Below are 15569 nucleotides of genomic sequence, written 5' to 3' on the forward strand. Positions count from 1 at the left end.
ACGTACCTGCTCTAGCCCCCTCCTGTGCCCTGGGCACTGTCCCTGTCCCCAGTGGGGACAACCTAAACTTTAGGTTGTATCCCAGATGGGTCTCAGGACAGAAAAGGGGCACTGGGCCAAATAAGGGAGATCTTCACCCAGTGTGGACTCCAGCTAACCAAGGTGCATTAATATTGCTTCATTAATCATGACGAATGCGCCATACTAACATTAAGATGTGAATAGCGGGGGCCCTGAGTGGGTGACTTAGGGGAAACCCCTTCACCGTTTGAGTAATTGCCAGTAAATCTGAAACCACACTGAAATGAAAACTTCTTTAAGAAATGAAGAAGAGAGAAGTACCAGGTAATCCCACCTGTGACAGGTACAGGCATCGCCACTGAAAGGTTGCGTTTATCTCCCCGCCTAATTAATAACACATCAGAACAGATTTGCACGGCAGTGCGCCACCGTGACATTTAAGGGCGCTGAAGGTCAATGGAGGGTTTTAAAGTCCCCAGAGAGTCAGAAAAGGACATAAACACACACACAGCCACATCACGCGCCCAGCAACCCACCAACAGACACAAGAGTAGACAGCAACATAGGAATAAAGATCAGAACAGAATCAATTGCCTGACAGTAACATTGAACTATAAAAGACTATGGGGGAAAAGTCTTTAAAATGTAGAGGGAAATTTTTTGTCTACGTAGTTTCTATACCACCTATATAATCAATTATGCCTGAGGACAGAATACCCAAGTAAATAAAGCATTAGATAGATAGATGATAGATAGATGATAGATAGATGATAGATGATAGATAGATAGATAGATGATAGATAAACAGACCGGCAGACAGGCCCCCACAATCTCCCTGACACAGGCGGTTTCCTGGTGAGCTAGTGGATGATACTTTGTAACAGGGAGTAAGTCAGTAAGAAGGCAACTTCTGACAGGAGGGGTCCGCCCTGAGCAGGACGGCCATCCATCAGTGTCACTGCACTTCTGAAAAGGTTTCACTCAGGGACAGTAGACTGGCGGTGTTTGCCGGCGTGCTGAATTTAGGTGCGGAACAAAACAATCGTTGGTTTCTGCCTGGTGCTGTTATAAGCTTTAAAATGTGATTGAATAAAATGGAGCAGGTATTTTTAAAACAAAATGCCGATTGTGTGGTATTTACTGTAGGTGCTCTTGGCGTTTTCAAACGATAAGGATAAATGAATGCATTAAATCAAGAGCAATTATTTTTAGAGGGGTCTATAATTTATTAGGTTTATGTAACTATTTCCCTGTTGGAGTAAATTAGGGTCGTTAATACTGTAAAAACGTCAACAATTAATGCAATGTCATATATAAATGCATATTGATTGCCAAACGAAAATTAAAACAACTTGTTGCTGTTTTCACACAGTTTAGAAGAAACAATTGGAGCCATTTTTAAAAACCCCCTCCTCGGTAAATACTCGAGTTTCTCGGTAAATACTCGAGTTTCTCGGTAACCCAGTCTTGAACTGGGGCTGCGGTCCGCCCACCACCCGAAGCAGCCTCCCTTGGGCGAGGGGAGACGTCCGTCCGTCATCTTCCTCCCACGGGAGACCGACACAGGGACTGTCATTTTTATTTTCTTCTCTGCAGCGGCGGCGCCTCCCCCGCAGAACGCCCCACGGGACGATGCCCCCATCGCGACCACCCCCCGCGGCCCTGCCGCTGCCCTGGCCTAGTCACAGCGCACGCCGGACACCCGCCCTGTCTCCGAGTGCACGCGCGAAACCTGAAACGGGGTCCGAACCAGCATTTCACGTCCCCGTGCTACGGGAAGACGGCGGGCGTGGGGTCCACGCGGGTGGACTGAACAGAGAGCCCTAGGACGAGGGTCTCTAGAGGCTGTCACCCCCACCTAATGTACTGTGTGGTAGAGGGTTTTAGAGGAGAAAGGTTCTGGAGCTAGGCACAAGGAAACCTGGTCTTAGTTTTTAAAAGAGGTTTAAATGAAGAATAGGGATGATGACAATAATAAAACATGGTTTGTAGATTCGTAAGTACTCCTCTGTAGAAGATTTTCAAAAGCAATTTTATATTAAAGGAAACATTTTGCTTTCATTCTATAATGACTTTACCTCCTTCAAATTACTACCAACATTTCATTTAAAAATTCTTTTTTAAAATGTATCCCCTATTATCATCCACAGTAAATTAGATGATATTTATTCTACTAATTATTTCTTGAGGAATGGCTAGGAAAATATATTACTTCTGATTCATTGTCTTAACTATATTTATTGGAGTTATTAATTTTATATCTCTAGGTCTGCTTTGAAAGTATCACATTTTCCCCCCAAGCGGAAATTTTACCTGGGATGACATATTCATAAAACCCAATTTTTACATTTATCACTGGGGCACTTTTCTCATACACTCATTACATGACATCGGAGTCATTACAGCTCCATTATTTTGTGGACATTGGGTGGGGGAAGGAGGTGTGTTACCATATAAAAACTCTCCATGTAAATTATGAGTGACCTTTTCTTAAGGCCCAGACTTGGATACAGACTTAGAGACGCGAGTGTGCACAGCAGGAAGAGTAAGAGGACGGGGTGGTAAACTTGCACGTTTGCAGTACACACCATTGTCCCTGCTGAGCAGCATTCACTGGTGGAGTTGTCATACCGAGTCACCAACGCATCGTACATGCACTGATGTACACGCACACTAGTGAAAGGGTCTGTTCTGGAATTTCTAAGGCACTTAATGAAGGCTCTGAGCACGAGGTGACGAGCAGCCTACTATAGCCCATGACACTGTGAAAACAGCGGTCTAGGGGACTCACACACTGGCTTGCTCTGGGGACCATGCAGGGTGAGAAGGGGATGAACAGGAATAATTATTCGCACGACAAGAATAGTTTCTTGGTGCCCTGGCTGGCGTAGCTCAGTGGATTGAGTGCGGGCTGCGAACCAAAGCATCGCAGGTTCGATTCCCAGCCAGGGTACGTTCCTGGGTTGCAGGCCATGACCCCCAGCAACCACACGTTCATATTTCTCTCTCTCTTTCTCCCTCCCTCCCTTCCCTCTCTAAAAATAAATAAATAAATCTTAAAAAAATAAAAGAATAGTTTCTTGGCCAAGACCAAGAGACAGATTAGAGAAAGGGAATGAAAGGGACTCAGGTTTGTGAGCAATGTTCACCTTTTTCTCATCAGAATTTACAAAGCAACGGAAGTTAATGTTTTATTTTATGATCTTTTTTAATCCTCACCTGAGGGTATTTTTATTTTTATATTTTTAAAGAGAGAGGAAGGGAGAGAGAGAGGGAAATAAATGTTGATGTGAGAGAGAAACATTGATCAACTGTTGCCTCCTGTTCGCACCCTGACCAAGGATTAAGCCTGCAACCTAGGTATGTGCCCTGACTAGGAATCGAACCCACAACCTTTTGTTATACAGGCTGATGCTCCAGCCAAGTTAGCCACCCAGTCGGGGCTTTATAATCTGTTTATTAGCTCTTATGTCTTTGCTTTATTGCCCCAGTAATGTCTTTTTGAAAGAGTTAAATCATTTCTACATTTTGCACTAAGCGGTCTGGGGAGGGATGGAAGGAGACGTTTTTATCCATGCCTACGCCTGAAAAGGAAAGGGGTGGATGAGCCCTAACTATCAGAGCCAGAGTCTGGAGGACCCTAACATCTGGAGAATCTCAAGGGATGACACCATCACAAGGACAGGGGTGGGGGCTGCTGCCCCCCCTACATCCTTCTGCCGGGTCCTCGCGGGTGTCTGAGGTGTGCGTGGGGAGTGCTGTGACTTCTTCCTTCCTTCCTGGGTTCTTGGTAAGTGGTCTGGCCCCTAAGCCTCATCACAATATTTACTGAGTTTAAGTAAATATTAATTTTTTACATTCATAATTTCACCCTCACTGCTACTTGAAAGGCAGTATGTGCAATATGCTCATTTTACATACTAAAAACCTGAGTTTTAGGTGCCTAAGTGATTTGTACAAAATAATAAAGCAGGCTGAGGTCTGCCCGTCTTCAAGGTGATATGTCGCTGTATTTCCGGTCATCGCATCGGCTCAAAAATGTCTTACCGTTCAGATTGCTTCAGCCCAACTGCTGTTATAATAAAGTACTTTATGTAAGTACATTTCACTACCTCCAAAATGCCTAAATAAGTAACATTGAATATATGTCACTCAAAATAACTCTATGTAAGCTTATAATTAACTGTAAAAATAATTTCAGTTTAAGGATTAAGTTTTTAATTCATGTAGAAATAACTCATCTATTAAGGTATGTGTCAAAACTTCCAGAGTATTGATTCCCAACAGAATTTATTATGTTTTGTAAATTAACTCATAAAGGTATTTGCCTTCTCAAAATTCTCCTCAACAGCTTGGTGAGATCATTTTCTGGATAAATAGCAACTATTCCTATTATTTATTCCAAATAAATCTTGCTTCTAGTGATTTGGTTGATGGCTTTAGAAAAATCTAGAGATTACAGTTCTGAAACTAAGTTTCTGAATTAGTGTATGAAATATTCTGAGGAGTTTAGCATTATAACAACCATTTCTACACAATTAGAAATATGTTTAATTACTTATTTTATAAACTGCTATTAAAAATGATGTGAACTTGGGAGTTTTGAGGACTAATATGGACTATGTTGGTTCTTGACCTGGGATCATAATGTAAGTTGACAAATAGAAAATGAAGAGATAGAGGACCATTCATTCACTCATTCGAGAATGATTAGTTTGATGTGGTCATGGACCAGAATTTTTATTAGTCATGGAGGATGTGCAGATAAACCACACAGTTCTGGGCCTCGAGAATTTGGCAGTCTAATGAGTATAAAATTAAATGATAATTAAAATCGGTTAAAGCCATAAAATTAAAGTATTTAAATTTAAATTATTAAAATAGCAAAACAACATCAAAATTTAAAGCTAGACACTACTTCCACAAAGAAAAAAATTATGTAAGTATAAGATACATGCGAGAAACAAAGGCTTTTAGTTACAACCAACACCATAGAAATACAAAAAAATCACTAATGAGTTGCCAACAAATTGGACAATCTTGAAGATATGGATACATTTCTAGAAGCATACAACCTTCCAAGAAGAAATACAAAAATCTAAACAAACCAATTAGTAGCAATGAAATTAAAGCAGTAATAAAAAACAACTGCCAACAAATAAAAGTTCAGGACCAGATGGGTTCACAAGTAAATTCAACCAGTCATTCACAGCAGAATTAATACCTACCTTTCGTAAACTATTTCAAAAACTTCAAGAGGAAGGAGCACTCCCAAACTCATTCTACACAGCCAGCATCACTCTGGTGCCAAACCCGACAAAGACATTAGGAAAAAAGAAAACTAGAGGCCAGCATCCTTGGGGAACACGGCCAAATATTAGCACAGTGGGCTCAACCACACATTAAAGGGTGTATACACCACAACCAAGTGGGGTTCATCCCAGGGGATGCGAGGATGGTTCAACACCCATAAATCAATCACGGCAGCTCATCGTATTAACAAAATAAAGGATAAAAACCACATGATTATCTCCATGGATGCAGAAAATGCATTTGGCAAAATTCAGCATCCTTTTATGATTACAAACTCTAAAACAGTGGATGTGGAAGGTTCATGTTTCAACACCATAAAGGCAACATTTGACACACTTACAGCTAACGGCAGGCACAATGGTGAACAGCCGAAAGCCTTTCCTCCAAAATCGGGAACAGAACAAGCTGCCCACTCTCACCACTTCTGTTCAACACCATACTGGCAGGCCTGGCCCTGGCCATCAGATAGAGAAAAAGAAAGAAAAGGCATCCACAATGGAATTGAAGGAGTAAAACTCTCATTAGGTGCAGGTGGCATAACACTTTACATGGAGAACTTAAAGACTCCACCAAAAAGCTACTAGAGCTAATAAGTGATGGTGATAAAGTTGCAGGATGCCAAACAACATACCAAAATCCTTTGTGTCTCTATTGCCAACATCAAATGCTCAGAGGAATGAAGAAAACAATCCTATTTACATCAAGTTGTGTCAAAAACTATAAAATACCTACGAATAAATTTAACCAAAGTGAAAGACATCTACTCTGAAATACGGCAGAGAGGAAAGAAATGGAACAAAATCCCTTCCCTGGACCTACTAGGAGGAACGAGAAAAACCTCTGAAATGTGTGCCCACTCAGAAACCCGCCCCGCCCCCACCAGGCCCGCTGTGCGTGGGGGTCTGAGAAGGGGAGGGCAGCCGTGGCCAGGGTTTCACAGGAAAGGGGGTGTTGGTGGTGACAGGGGTTGGGGGAGAGGGTCTCTCCTTCCCTCTCCCAGGGGAGGGCATCTGAGACCCACTTCACTCCAGGCCAAGTGAGGGCACAACTTGAAGAAATCGGCTGGCAGATACCACGAGTGGATTCTGGAAGGGCGTGGGAACTTCCTTCTCACGGCCTGGCTTGCTCCACTGCTGAAACGGAGTTCTCTCTACTGTGGGCAAAACAGTGAAATTCGGTGGCAAAGTTTCTGCCAAAGTTGGACCTGTGTTCTGGACTTCGGGGGCAGGCATGAATTTTGAAGCTGCAAACTGCATCTTGGTGAGTTTTCTGAGTGGAGAGGCTTTTGAGGGTAGCCACCACCCAGCTGGAAAAGATTTGGGGGGACAGTATGTCTGAGATGAGGGCAGCAGACTCCCATGTCCAATCCCTGCACCTTGTGGAGAATAAAACGGGTTTCAAAAAGGAGCCTACACAGGGGTGAGAGGTGTTTGTGCCCGGGGAGGCCATGCCCTGCATGGAGGATCGAGAGCTGGTCAGGGCCAAAGGGAACATGGCCGGTTCTCCCTCAGGGGGCTAGCTGCGTGCCGGCCAGCTCTGCAGGTGAAGCTATATCTGCCTTGTGAAATCATACACGTTGGAAACTCAGAAACCACCACCTGTGGGGCCACCACCTGTGGGGCCACCACCTGTGGGGACAACAGATGGACACGAACCTGGAGACTCCCCCCTACCACCGGAGCTGAGTCCACGTCCCTAAGAAGACCCCTCGTCGCCACCTGTCCTCTTCCCCGTCCCATTCCAGAGGGTCTGGATCCCAAGGGCTGGCGCCAGGATGCAAAAGGCCAGGCCACCATGGCTTCTGCCTTCCAGCTTCACATGCTGGCGCCCCTCTGTCCCCCGTGAAGGAAGAGAGGGAGCAGAGGAGGGGGCAGTGGTGGAGAAGGGGTGACTGTTCAAACAGATATGGGGTCTTAAAAAGCAGTGGCTACCGAGTTCAATGGTAATGAGTAAAAGCTGGAGATTTAAGGGAGGAGGTACTTGACAGAGGCCATAAAACCAAAACCCCGTTATATTATTAAATGAATTGTGACTCTTCAATAAATGTGTATACGTCCATGGAAAATATTCTGGCAAGTTACATGCTTAATTATTACCAGTGGTTGGTTATCTCTAGGAAGCAAGATCGAAGGGGGTGGTATTGTAAAGGGAAATACATATTTTCAAGTAGTAAGACTACAGTATTCTTAAATCTTTTATAACAAAATATATTACTATATATTACTTTTACAGTTAAAGGATATGGAAAAGGGCTTGACAAATTCAACTGTGTGACCTTCATTAATATCATATGCCTAAGGAAGGGATGGAAAAATTACTTCCTACTTTTCAGAAACAGCTGCGTGTTTTTATATTTAAGTATTTGCCGGTGTCTTAGAAAGGGGGTACTTCTCCAAAGTAAAACCGAGAACCTTAGTGAATGCATTCCGTGTCTATTGTTTGCAAAGAACAAGAATGTTTGCTAATTATTGCCTTGTCACGAATGGCTACTTCCCAATTATAATGTGCTAATGAGAGAAAAAAAATTGCATGAATAATTAGAACCCACAAATAATACCCTAACGTAACTTTGAGTAGTGGATTCAACCTTTCTTCACATGTAAGCTCTTACACTCTTCCATGACAATCAGCAACTGCAAATGCTAACGGTTCAGGTCTCCCCGTCTTTGGTCACCCTCCTCCCACACTGGATGGACCTACTGGCCGGAGGGGAGATGATGGGAAAGTCAACAGGGCGAAAGGGAGGAGAAGGGGGGACTCGGTGGATCAGAGGCCCTGTGCCCAGGCCAGCACACCCCGAAGTTGAATACGAAGGGTTAACCGCCCCGGATTCATGTGACTCTCGTTCTAAAACACAATGGCGCGCAGATGTCAGAAGCACACTAGTTACATTTCATTCCTAAGGTGGTCCCCTGTTGACCACGGCTCCTCGAGTCTCCATGTTCAGCGAGGGCTTCGCCCTGCGTGGAAGTGTCTCCAGGATGGCACACTTGACAAATGGATGTCACTTCTATTGTCTCTCCCTACCATCAATTCCGTTACATCAGTGCTGACCTATACACAATCAACTGCGGGCTGTTAAAAATGGCTTTTTGAGTGAGTGGCATATTCAGGGAGATGAAAACGGCGTCTTGATAATCGTCCCTCAGCACCAGGGCGTTCTTTTTTCCAGTGCTGGCAGCTGCCGGCTCCTTCTGTCTCCCTCTGCCGACTCAATGGGGCTTAACCGCGGGGATGGACTTCCCTACCCGCCCTGCTTCTCGGAGTCACAGCTCCGAGTCTGCCTGTGTTCCCCGGCCTTCCCCCCTGGTTCTCGGGTCCCCGTGTTAGAGACGCAGTTGTCCCATCTCTCACTGTGTTCAGCTGCCCCTGGAGGGGAGCCCCACCCCCGAGGCTCCCCTTGGAGCAGCCCACCAGCCTCCATTTGCCAGGTTTTGATTTAAAAATCCCAGCCAACCGATTCTTACCCAAATCTTGTAAGGGTTTGGTTCTTTTCACTTCCGGGGAATCATGTGAAAAGATTACAGTCTCATCGGGATTAACTTGGATATCTTATCCTTAGATATTAATGGAACTGAAATTTAAAATACTGCTTTTCTCTTGTATCTTTTGCTGTTTTAAAAAATTCCAACCGCAACCTAAACTTCTTTTTTTGTCCCTTCAGTCTGAATGAGAGTATCGCTTTGGTTCTAGGATCCATGATATTGCAGCCCCGCCCAACTTTCATGGTCTTTAAACAGCAAATTATTTCAAATAACTGTTGCTATTTAATGAATACATCTTACCAGCTCCATCAGCAATAACAAAAAAATATTCTAAAAAAGGGCAGCTTCCAGGAAAAGTCATCTCTTGATACAATGGTCCTTTTCAAATTTTGTTTTGTTTTATTGTAATGACCTTTCTGATCAATGGATGTGTGGAGTGACAGAGAGAGTGCTCCGACAGCCCGCTTGTCCAAACAAAGACTGGCAGCGCCAACACGCGGAAAAACTGCCCTCTGTGGATGTGCACACACATGATCACGCTTTAAATTCTGCTCAGTGAGGAAGCCTGTTTCCCTCCCACTGGGCACCGTGTGGGCGGCCCTGTGGCTTCCCCCGTGCACCTAGCATCATAGATGGTTCTAGAGTTATCTCAATCTAAAAAACACCTTCTCGGCTTAGGGGTTAGACGTGTTCACTGTAAGAAATTAATTGATATTTCAATCTTCATTCAAAGTATGTCGAAAGCTCTTTTACACACACACACACACACACACGGAAAAAAACAGAAAAAGTGCCTCTTGGAAACCCTTTTGCCTCTCCAAATCGTGTACCTTTTCTATGTTCTTACCTGAGCATTTCCTGAGAATCTTGGATCCAAATCCTTTTTTCATCTCCTTTGTAATATGGACCTGCTGCCATCTGTGGCAATTATTGCTTCTTGGTGCCCACACGGAAATTCCGATTTTGACATCTCTTACACTGACATTTTTAACGGCTCGGAAAAGTTCCCTTACCGGTGAGTGGGCAGTTTCTCATCTCCAACACTGGGGGAACTTTGCATAATGCACAAAGATATAACTCCTGTCAACTTAGCAGGGAAGGTAGGTAAGTGGCTTGCGCAAGAAAGTCTAAATATTAATTCAGCTACGCTAGATCCTTGCACAGGTTGCCCAGAGTTGTATTAGCCTTACACCCAAAGATTAAAACTACACATTTGGCCTGAGAACAGGATGTCAGGAGGAAGTAAGCTGTTCAAGTGTTGGGGCAAAGGAGTCCAGGTGCATGGTTTCTGGTATCTCTATTGTTCAATGAAAACTGCTTTGGAAAATGAGGAGAGTGCTGGGTATACACGTTGGGCAAAAGAGCCTCAAAACAATCACAAATTCTTGGTGGTCTACACCAATTATAGTGATATAAATATCAAGCAACCGTTTGAACTTGAAGTTCAGAGAAAATGTAACACAAGTAATGCAACCCCAAAGTCAAAATAAGGATAGATGTTGATCCTTTGAAGATTCAACACATTTTCCTTTATAACGAAGATTCAGCAATAAAAAAACTAAGAAGTTTAGTCATGAAAGACTTCTTGTCAAAGGACCACAGAGATCAGTCCCACTGAACCAAGATATCTGTTTTAGATGTAAAATAAAGAGAGTAGGGCATTTCCAAATGTTACGGAAGCTTTGGAATGTTAGACAGTTGATAATTTGATATGTTAATGTGCTGCTAAGAGACTGAACAACTTTTTAAATAAATGAGCTTGTTTTAGCCAGGGTCTTTTGGGTTGAAGGAGAAAGCAATTACACACACAAAAAGCGGCGGGGGGCAGGTAGGGTGGCGTGTTTTCTTAAAGACAAGGAGTTGCTCACGAAACCCAAGTACATTCAGGCTGCAAATGCACTGGAACCCGGGCACGGCAGGTCAGGAACCAAGAGCCATGCGGTCACCCCAATTTTCACGTCAGGTGTGCCCCATCCCCCTCGCTTGCCCGAGTCACCGTTTCCCACTCCCCATGCCCACAGACTGGTGCAGCCAGTGCAGCGGGTGTGGGGCTGCTGTGCCTGTGCCCAGAACAGATGACACTGGCCCCTCCCCTCCCCTGCAAACTGCCTGCTGGGCTTCTCCAGCCCCTCTGGTCCGATCCGCTGTTGACAAGGAGACGCGGCGTTTGGATACTTATGGTTTCCCCTTCTAGAAATTCGTCCGTTATTGGTCTGGTTTTGAGTCAAGGGATATAGTCATGTTCTATCAGTTGTTACAATCTTAGACTTAAAGGAAATCTCAGACTTTATTATACCTTAGACCGATCTAGTCCTACAGCTGTCCGAGGATTAACAGTATCACTAAGGCACGGGAGGAAGGGAATCCGGGAGACTGACGCCACGCCACTCGTTTCACCGTGTGCTTCCCTGTGCTCTCCTGCCCCAGCTGTGATTTTAAACAGTGCGGCGCCTCCCACTCCAGCAGAGTTGAGAAGGGAAATGCCTTCATCCTGTTGGACAAGAAGCAGACTCTCCTTCATCCCAGAAGTATTGTTTGTGTGAAACGGTTCTTCCAGAACCAATTACAGATATGAAAGAGCGATTCTGGCATGATGCTACTTCTTTGCCCCAATCTATCTATCCCTTAGGATTCCCCTCTGACAGCTGCATTGCTATGGAAATGAGAAAATGCGTGGGAGAGCCTGTACCAACAATAGCTGGCTCACGGTCGGTGTTCCCAGATATAATTTCAATTAGTATGAATCTACACGGCCTTGGACATGGCTCGCCATCTCTTCAAACCTCAGTTTCTTAAATCACTTCTCCACACGCCCAATGCCAAGCACGGCCTTGCTTCTTGCCATCAACATCTGTGTTTTTCCCTAGAGAGCATGTTGAAATTTGCCTACGCAATTCAATTTAGCTTCAGTATCTTTCTCTGGCCTGCGCTGGGAAAAGCTGAACTACTGGGCGAGTGAATAGGGCCTTCGTAAGTGCCAGGTCAGGGAGTCCCACCCCCGCCCCCTGGCACCCCCTGTCTGCTTTCGTACGTAGCCCCACGTGCGCTCACACAGCGGAGAACCACCTGTTTTCCGGGTGTGCGGCTCTCTCCCTCTTCTCTCCACTGGGAACACTCAGGCTTCAAGTACTGAAACGCCCCAGTAACAGCCCTGTCATGATGGGGAGCACCCATAAAAACTATGCTCAAAGGGGTCTGATCCACCCAGATCTCAGCAGATCTGTCTGTGTCGTACGGAAGCTGAGAGGGGCTGATGGCTGCATCCAGTAACGCCTCTCCTCTCAGAGCAACCACGTGTCGTCACACATGAAGCACATCGGCCATCAGTGCTGCAGGCCTTGCCGACCGGTACTCATTCATGGTGGCACTGCCCTGTTTGCGATGGAGGGGGCGGCACATTTTCCGTCCCCCAGGAAGTCTCCAGGAAAACAGATTTACCTCCACACCGATGCTGCCTTCGGAAAACCACACTCATTGGTTCACTAATTCAATATAAACATGGGACGTCCTCGGAAGCCCAAGGAAAGGGGTAAATATGAATCAGATGCTACCTCTGCATTCAGAGAATATGGAAGACGTGCAGACAAATGATGACAATAGAACCTGTGCTAGAATAGAGTTTGTGCTGGATGGTAGCCGGTTCTGTCCCGACGCCTCCCGTGTGACTATGTAGCAACCAATTCAATTATTCACAAGGCCTTAGGCTACTTTCTTCGTTAAAACACTGTGAGTTAAGTACTCTCTGGATCTGCCTGAATTCCTTCAAATCCCTGAGTAATAAGCAATCATCAATTAAGAATTTATTTTCTCTACACGCCTTGCATAGCTTTAGAAGCTATAGGAGATTTTTTCCCCTTAATAAAACAAAACAAAACAAAACCAAAAAACTCATGAAAACAGACAGCAGTATGGTGAGTACCAGTGGGATAGGAGGGTGGGGGAGGTAGAAGAGGGTGTAGGGGGATAAGTGGCAATGGAGGGAGACTTGACTTTGAGTGGTGAGCGTACAACACCACATACAGGTGATGTGTTGTAGAACTGTACACCCGAAACCTAGGTAACTTTATCAATCAGTGTCACCTCAATACATTCAATGGAATTAAAGAAAGCAGCTACAGAAGAAACAAAATCATTTTAAAGCAGGATCTCTGTTCTAGAAAGAGTTGATAGAGTCCAGCTCATTTAGTGAATTACTACATAGTTATATCAATTGAGAACAATGACTTCTAACTTAGCCTGCCTGGTGAGATTTCTTTACTTAAGAAGTAATTCCAAGAGAGCCATAGTTTGATGATTGCAATTTGAGTATACTTACAATAACGGCCAGATACCTTGGCCTTGGTCCACTTGTGAAATTGCCCCCTGAACCGCATACACATTTTAAGCCAACGAGAAACTGGAAGAGGGCCAGTGACCCAACTAATAATACCCTGGACACCCACGGCAACCAGTTGCTTTGTTGGGGAAGGACGCAAAGGCTCTTGATCTGCCAAGGTCGGTAACTTGTGCAGAAATCACCCAAATAAAAAAATAACTCCTGGAATTTAAAATGGAGATGAGATACTGGATATCCCCTCTTATCAATGTACAATAAAATGTTTCTTTGTAGTAATAACAACACGTGTTGTTAATACTTTTACAGATGTCTGAGTGCTGACCATGACCAAATGCTGATTTAAGTATTTTTACTTTACTTTTAAAAAATATGATTATAGATTTTATAGAGAGAAGAAGAAAAAGGAAGAGGAGGAGGATAAGGAGGAAGAGAAGTAGGAGGAGAAGGAAGAGGAGGAAGAGAAGAAAAGAGGAGAGAGAGAGAAACATCAGTATGAGAAGCATTCACTGGCTGCCTCCCAAATGTACTCGGATTAGGGATTGAACATATGACCTAAATATGTGCCCTGTGTCCTGACTGGGAATTGAACTCCCAACCTTTTTGGTATATGGGACAATGCTCCAACCAACTGAGCCACAGCAGCCAGGGCTATTATAAGTATTTTACCTGTGTTCATTTAATCCTCACATTTACCCTCTGAGTTTGGTACAATTCTTACCATTACCCCACTGTGGAGATGGGATTTCTGAGTCAAAGGGAGGTTAGGTAACTTACTGTACATCACACAATAGTAGGTGCTGCAGCTAAAGGTTACAACTCAGGGTGGCTGCAAGGATGCCAACCCTGCACTAGCCTGCAGAGCCAGCTAGATTCAAATATACAGCTCTGGACCTCGGGGAACTTTTAAGTCAATTAGTCCGAGTTAGGTTCCAGAAATCTACTTCTGTCAGAATCGACAAGGTCGATCCTGATGTAGTTGGGTTTAAGGACTATTCATCGGCCTTATTAGACTGCCATACCCCGAGGCCAAGGCTGATGAAAGAGAACCAATATGCAGAATTCATCGTGGACGTAGCTCGTACAGAAACGATCATCTGTCGTGCCCGCTGTACGTTCAAAGGGAGGGCAGGGAGTGTTGCTGAATGTGCTGAGAACTAATCACCCGGAGGCTCAGTGCTTAGCGTTTTAGCGACGAACAGCCCCGAGGATCTTATGTAATGGCTAACACGAGCCTTGACTTGAACGTGTAACAAACTAGCAAGGAGAGAAGGACAGGGGAGGCGACGCAGAAGGGTGTCCGCAGGCTTCAGAGGAAGGGGAAGGAGAACTGCAGGACGAAGCAGAAGGAAGACATTTCTACAACGTTCTCTGGGAGAGGGTTTGTCACTAAACCTGGGGTACGTGGAGCTGCAGGTTTGTATTAGCGATAAACATATTATTCGGTTACATTTACATGAGCATGCTATCCCTAGTGACAATAATAGCGGTCATTGTGGCACTAGCTGCCGGCTCCTGAGTGTCTGTTATGTTCCTGAGTCTGGGAATGAGCAGGTCACTAACACAGTTTGGATGTGCTTTTGAAAGATCCGCTGGAAGCCCTGGCTGGCGTAGCTCAGGGGATTGAGTGTGGGCTGGGAACCAAAGTGTCCCAGGTTCGATTCCCAGCCAGGGTACATGCCTGGGTTGCAGGCCATGACCCCCAGCAACCGCACATTGATGTTTCTCTCTCTCTCTCTCTCTCTCTCTCTCTCTCTCTCTCTCTCCCCCTCCCTCCCTTCCCTCTCTAAAAATAAATACATAAAATCTTTAAAAAAAAAAGAAAGATCTGCTGGAAACCAAGTTACAGAGAGGCCAGAACGGGGCAGGAAAAAATGGAAACGTGTTCATTAAGAACAGAATGAATGGTAGCCTGGGTAGGAGAGAACAGGTGAGCCGGAAAGAAATGAAGAGATTTGAGAAATGGCTGAGAGGGAAACTTGAAAATGTTCGAAGTGATTAGACGCAGGTCTCCTTGGGAGGGAAGGAGACAAGAGGACCTCCCACAGCCGTGCCTTGGGCAGCTGTGTGGGGGTAACGGCTCTGGTTCGTGTCTTCGGCATGTGAGTTTTAGGGGAATGCTAAGTGAGAAGTCGTTGCACAGCTGGTGTGCGAATCCTGAGTGCAGGAGACACCGCTGCCTTCGAGATTTGATGTGTATCATTATTTAAATGGTATTTGACACAGAGGAGTAGGTCAGACCACCCAAGGAGAAGATGTAAATAGATAAAGAAGAGCTTATATAATTCCACTTCTTTGCTAAGTAACTTACAGGGTAGGTAGGTGTATTGGGCCCATTTGCAGTTGACAGACTGAAGTTCAGATAGATTTCAATGAGTTAGAAAGCGATTAGTCTGGGATTCAAACCTATTTATGTT

The 15569-nt window shown here is 44.7% G+C and overlaps 1 long non-coding RNA gene across 1 annotated transcript; it reads left to right on the forward strand.

The window, feature by feature from the left end:
• The first annotated feature begins 3314 nt into the window (after positions 1-3314).
• LOC118496975 lies at positions 3315-14779 on the forward strand. Its single transcript, XR_004899513.1, has 3 exons — positions 3315-3457; positions 3702-3708; positions 14767-14779. It is a non-coding gene; the product is annotated as an uncharacterized LOC118496975 (long non-coding RNA).
• Positions 14780-15569: the final 790 nt, after the last annotated feature.

This window comes from Phyllostomus discolor, chromosome 10 (genome assembly GCF_004126475.2).
Source record: "Phyllostomus discolor isolate MPI-MPIP mPhyDis1 chromosome 10, mPhyDis1.pri.v3, whole genome shotgun sequence".
In the NCBI taxonomy this organism is placed as follows: Eukaryota; Metazoa; Chordata; class Mammalia; order Chiroptera; family Phyllostomidae; genus Phyllostomus; species Phyllostomus discolor.